This window comes from Ornithodoros turicata, chromosome 1 (assembly GCF_037126465.1).
Source record: "Ornithodoros turicata isolate Travis chromosome 1, ASM3712646v1, whole genome shotgun sequence".
Taxonomy (NCBI): Eukaryota; Metazoa; Arthropoda; class Arachnida; order Ixodida; family Argasidae; genus Ornithodoros; species Ornithodoros turicata.
The window spans coordinates 12,154,222-12,160,118 of NC_088201.1; the positions used below are offsets into that span (position 1 = coordinate 12,154,222).

Sequence of the window (5,897 nt, forward strand, 5' to 3'; positions counted from 1 at the left end):
CGCCGGTTTGTTTTCCTTATGTTTTGATCATTCCGCCTGTTCGCTCCCCCGTTTCGTGTGCTTCACCGGCGGCGAGATTTTCCAAGGTCGGGATTAGGGTACGCGATTGTGTTTTGCTTTCATCAGTCTTCCGAATTTTTTATGGCGTATCCATAATCGAACATGGTACTTTGTTGTTATCCGGGTTGCAGTAACCGTTCCACGTTTGCTGGCAAAGCATCTGGCATAACATACCACCAGTATAAGTACGCCACTTGGAATGTGCTTTCAGTTGTAGTTTCACTTCCCGACTACACTTCCTAGCTTCTCTCGAGAACCGTCTCTACGATTGTCGTGGGAACATGCGATCGGGAGACCAGACCTTGTGCCAACAAAACACAGCGTGGTCTGCTCGAAGCACTTCAGAAACGAAGACTTCGACAGAACTTCGCTAACACACGTACGGGTCCGTCTACGTGAAGGTGCTGTCCCCATTCCTTCGCTGCAGGTTCAGCAGGTAGGCATCGTAAACAAAATGCAATGGTGTAGTCAATTACCGGTGGCTGCATTGCCTCCAGTTGCTTGGGAAGGAGCCAGACGTTGCTGGAGTGAGCGATCCCGAACCCAGCGCACAAGAGGCAAGAGCATTGATGACAGTATGTGTATTATAATAAACAGCACATCTTCTTATTATCCCATCACAGTTGCTTGAGGAACAGTCAAGCATGCCAGGAGTGAGCATGCCAGAACCCAGTGCACAAGAGGCAGGACATGTCAGCATATATATAATGTGAACAGTATATGCCTGCGACATGGTTGTCTCAATCTCAGTTTCATGCCCAAGCGGCTCCCCGTGAGACCTGGACGAACTTGTGTCGGGAAAGTAGTAGCAAAAAGCTAAACTAGGTCCCACTGCCAGTGTGTACTCCTTCATTCCCCATGGTGTTCACCAGGAACTGCAGAAGGCTTCACAGTGGTAGAACCCAGATTTCGAACAACTGTGTCTCAGGCAGTATACATATGAGTATCACAGTTGTTCTCATATTACAGGTGCACGAGGTCGCGGATATGCCTTCTGTGCCTCCTTCACCTGCTTTGGTAAGTGCTAAAAATCTCCTGAAAACATATTGCAGTGGTTCTGAAACCACGTACATTATGGCATGGGCGACTATCTTTATGTGGAGTCACTTCAATAAAACTTTTGATGAGTCTATGCCTGTAGAAACTGTCTTATTTTGAAGTACAGGGAGTCCAAATTGCTGTCCTTTACGCAGCTTGTTGAATGAGAGCGTGTCACGAAAAAAATATTTGAATCTGCTACCTGAGTTACAAACAGGTTCTATGTCAGGAGTATCACCTGTTTGTTACTCAAGTAGCAGGAAAGTAGCATTCGTTTTTCTTTTATTGCTCTCTTTAAATATATTTTCCTGACACTCGCTCATTGAACGCACTCATATCTATATCCTTTTCCTCCCCTCTATAGGACATATCGGTGGGTGACGTACATGAAGACATCAGTGGGGTGAGTTATTCACTTACCTCCGCATGCACATTGTCATGGTGCTGTTTAGCATCTCAACTTGGGAAGTTTTCCATTACAATATCCCTTTTCTTAATCTATAGGACAGCACTGGGTTTGACTGCACACATATTGTTACATGTGACGAGCAAAATGACCCATTGGTAAGACATATCACCGACTACGCAATAAGTATTTATGCATGCAGTTCTTAGGGCCGGCATTTAACTTGTGGGTACGTGGGTTTTGACTGTTGGTTTAGGTGTCATAAATTGTGCATCTTGTTGCAGCAATAATGTCTTTTCAGCATAATGCTATATTTTGTATTTTGCTTCTAGAGCTTCACTGATGACGCAAGTTCAGTAGGGACACCTGGGCCATCCGTTCAGTCATCCAGGCTGTTGTCTGTAGTAAGTCTTGTTGCACTTTTGGTAGTATCTAAATGCTGCAAAGGGAGGTTAACCGCTATAATTAAAGCAAGGAATAAAGAAACCTAAGGAGCGAGCGCACCACATTATCTTGGTTGGAGGAAGGTGTGGTGGAAACGGAGGACAAAAAGTGGTGGAGTTGATGTTACTCCACATGGGCAATGTAAATTAGAGGATGTAGTGTGGTGCCATTAGTGTTGGTCAAACAAAGGCCAGGGGGGAGCAAAGCACATGAGCAGCTAGCCAAGAGAGGAGCTTTGTTCAACCAACAGCTATATGGCAGCCACTCACTCCTTTGGCTTCTTTCCTCCATGAATTAGGGTATGCGGACTCTACAAAGTTGAGCATCTTTATGATGAACTATTCATTTATGCTCCTATCTGTCTGACCTTTTCAGGGCACTTCCCCGCTTGCCTCCCTTACCAGCCCAAGCACCAGCAGAGGCGTGCTCGTGGTAAGGGTAATACTCATAAACATAACACAATATGATACTATACGTTATGTCGTGAACTGGCAGTACCTGACAGGAAACAGATGCAATATTTTTAGTCAGGTTACAACTTGTGACACGGACGTCTGAAATCTCAGTTCCACGCTATGGCTATGTTCTGCAATTTCTGGTGGACACAGTGCTGGGAATGAAGTATAGTAAAGAGTAGAGATATGGGACGAATCCAGAATCTTGCGAATCCGAATCCCAGGAAGGTTCTGCGAATCCACGAATCTTACGAATCTCGAATCTTTCAAATCCTTTTTTTAAAAAGAGTTTGAAAAGCCAAGAAAAAAAAGACTTCTACTGGAGGGTGCTTTGAAGCAGAATATGACACATTTGTTCAATGGAAAAAAAACAAAAAAAAATTCAGTTTCGGGTGAAAGTATACCCATATAGTATATCTAACGTATTGTTCATCGACTACGAAAAATTCATAAATTCTCGTGTCTGAATTATTTCCATACAGCTAAAGCAACAATCAAAAGCAAAACCATGTTACTTTTAAACTTGTAATGTAACAGTTCCAGCCTGAACCCTTTCAGTCCAGAGCAATGCAAACAAACAAGAAAACACCCGTCGGTGAATGTGGCTTTCGGCGGACTCCGGAGGTGCCAATTTATAAAAGAATCAACCAAATGTGGTCAGTGGATTCGAAAGACTCGATTCCCCGTTTTGGACACTGGGTTTCAGATTCCCGAATCTCGAATCCCTGCCTAGGATTCGTGGATTTGAGGATTCGCGGATTCGGCTGGCACATCCCTAGTAAAGAGTAATATTAGAACGCAGTCTACATGTTTACTGCTACTTTCCTCATACTGTTCTGTTCTGAACTTCTGGAGAGTCGCTAAGGCGTCATACAGAGATTTCATGCAACTGTGTCCATAGCTGTACATGCCTGCTGAACAGACTCACAGTTACATTTGCGGCTGACATGTACATGTCACATCACGAGAAACTGGTCAGACCACTTCACGAAGAGAGTGATAAAAAGATACTTGAGTTACAAACATGTGGTACATCAAGAGCAGCACTTGTTTGTGCCACAAACGTAGCCTCCAGTTTCTGTGTAGCACTCTTATTACGAAGCACTCTGGTCGGTTTTTCATGATGCACTTGTATAGTGTGTAACTATTGATACGGGCAAAATTAGTATTTGTTTTGTTGAGTGGGGCAAATAATAATGCGCTGTACATATTGCAGTTCGAGGTTAAATATTTTTGCATTAAGAAGTGCCTTCAAAGGGAAAAAAATGAGATAAATACGTGTATTTGCAGACAGTTGGATGTCAAGGGGAACTGTCCAGTTCATTTGGCATTTGTGCATGCTGATGATTCTTACTAACCCTCATACATGTTACAATGAATTGTACTCAGTCTGAGCCAATAAAAATGGATTCTATCGACCACAATGCCATGAGGTCCTTGTGATTTGCATGCCTGATACTTTGTCACCTGTTGCGGCTGCTACGATTCAAAGCCAAATATCTTCTTTATTCGGTAAGTATACTCTATATACCAAAGGAAGTAAGTATTTTGTTTCACGTGCATGTTGACACTGAGAAAGTATCTAGAGTTAGGTGCAATTGCTCATATGGCAATTTATACTCCGTGCTCTATTCAAACTCCCTTCATGAAGTACCAGCACGCTCTTCTCCCTATTTTGAGTCATGAGGGATTTTCTTTTAATTGTACTATTAAGCCAATATAAATGCATGTCACCAGAATCTGCAAAAGGTCGCAGTACCTGAAGTAGTACGCATGCTCCGTTTTGTGACTTGCCGGAATATCCAGTGGAGCCTATGCAATAAGGTACCTGCATGTTGTCCTAGGAAAACTCAGCTGAGGACACACCTGTGAAAGCCTTCCTCAAAAAAGAAGTAAGACGGATTGGCAATCTGAACACCATCAGCAAAAAGCGGATCAAGGCATTGCAGCAAGCCCAACGCCGTATAAAGCAGAAGGTTGCTAAATTGCAACACATCATATCAGATTTGACTTCCAAAAACATTTTGCTTGAAGAACATGCAGGCTGTCTTGAAAACATTGCTGGGGCGAACAAAGATCTGCTGATGCGACAGGTAGCGAAAAAGGGAGGAACCAGTTTGCCACATCAGTATAGCCCTGAGTTGCGTGCCTTTGCACTCACCCTTCATTTCTACTCACCGCGTGCCTACAACTAGGTGCGTAAAACATTTGACACATGCTTGCCCCATCCACGCACTATAAAAAAGTGGTACCAGTCGATTGATGGAGAAGCTGGATTTTCAAAGGAAGCACTGTCTGCATTGGAAATGAAGGCTGAAATGAGGAACGCACTCTGCCACTTCAAGTCGTTTGTTGACAAAGATGGGCATGAAATATCATGGAAGCACATTGAAGTCCTTCACTCAATCCAGCAGAAAGAGGGACTTCATGCAGCAAATAGACTACGAACAGCACATGTACATTTTCAACAACAGGTCATGAAGGTCAGCCTTGCTGCAGAGCTTCTCAGCACATCAGTTGCAGATGCCATAAGTGAGTGTCGAGACCTGGGTGTACCTGGATTTGAAAACACTAAAGGAACTGAGAGGTTCTTGAGGATAATTAACAACGTATTTGACGTCCTAAACTCTGTAAATGTTCACCAGAAATGTTGGAAGAAGCCGCTGTGTCCTGGAAATATTGAAGATGCCCGAATAATGTTCCAGATGGCTACATCCTACATACGTGCTCTTCGTAAAAGTGAATGTGGAAAATCTGGGCCACTTCTTGTGCAGACAAACCGAAAAACCGGATTCCTTGGCTTCCTTGTGTGCTGCAATAGTACCATTCAGCTCTACGACTTCCTTCTTTCCAAGTCCCTTGTCAAGCATCTTCCCACACACAGGGTCAGCCAGACCACCTTGAACTCTTCTTTGGTTTGATAAGATCACATGGTGGCTACAACAATACAATACAATACAATATATTTTATTAGTAATCTCTATTAGAAAATAGATATATATTTACATACAGGTGGAGAACAACAACCCAACCGCATGGCAATTCAAAGCAGCCTACAAAAGGTTAATACCGAAGTAGAAGCCTCTGAAAAGGGGAACTGCCTTCCACTTGAAAATATCTCGGTACTTCACGTCAGCAGTGTGACACAACCTCGTTCAGAAGATGTCATAAATTGGACATCGAGAGGACGAAGCAACACAGCTGAAGGAATTCTCCAAGATGACCTTCCTGACCATGATTACTTCTCGGAACCAACAGAGCCAACCATTTTTGGGGACAGAATAATTGTTTTCATTGCGGGACATATAGCATGCCGCCTACAAGAATATTTGAATTGTGAAACCTGTATCTCCCAGCTAACTGTGCCCATGTCTTCCATCCACCATTCTCTCATGCAGCGAAAGGACAAGTACGGTGAATTTCGGTACCCATCTGACGATGTTATCACGATCTGTAGGAAAGCGGAAAGGCTGTTACGAAGGGCTCTCCTTCAA

General features: G+C 43.5%; 2 long non-coding RNA genes across 2 annotated transcripts; both read left to right on the forward strand.

The window, feature by feature from the left end:
* The first annotated feature begins 282 nt into the window (after positions 1 to 282).
* On the forward strand, positions 283 to 1,078 carry LOC135397123 (uncharacterized). Its single transcript, XR_010423594.1, has 3 exons — positions 283 to 496; positions 558 to 752; positions 1,030 to 1,078. It is a non-coding gene; the product is annotated as an uncharacterized LOC135397123 (long non-coding RNA).
* A 523-nt stretch (positions 1,079 to 1,601) lies between these two features.
* Positions 1,602 to 2,335, forward strand: LOC135397126 (uncharacterized). The gene is made up of 3 exons (XR_010423595.1): positions 1,602 to 1,662; positions 1,837 to 1,908; positions 2,324 to 2,335. It is a non-coding gene; the product is annotated as an uncharacterized LOC135397126 (long non-coding RNA).
* The last annotated feature ends 3,562 nt before the right edge of the window (positions 2,336 to 5,897 follow it).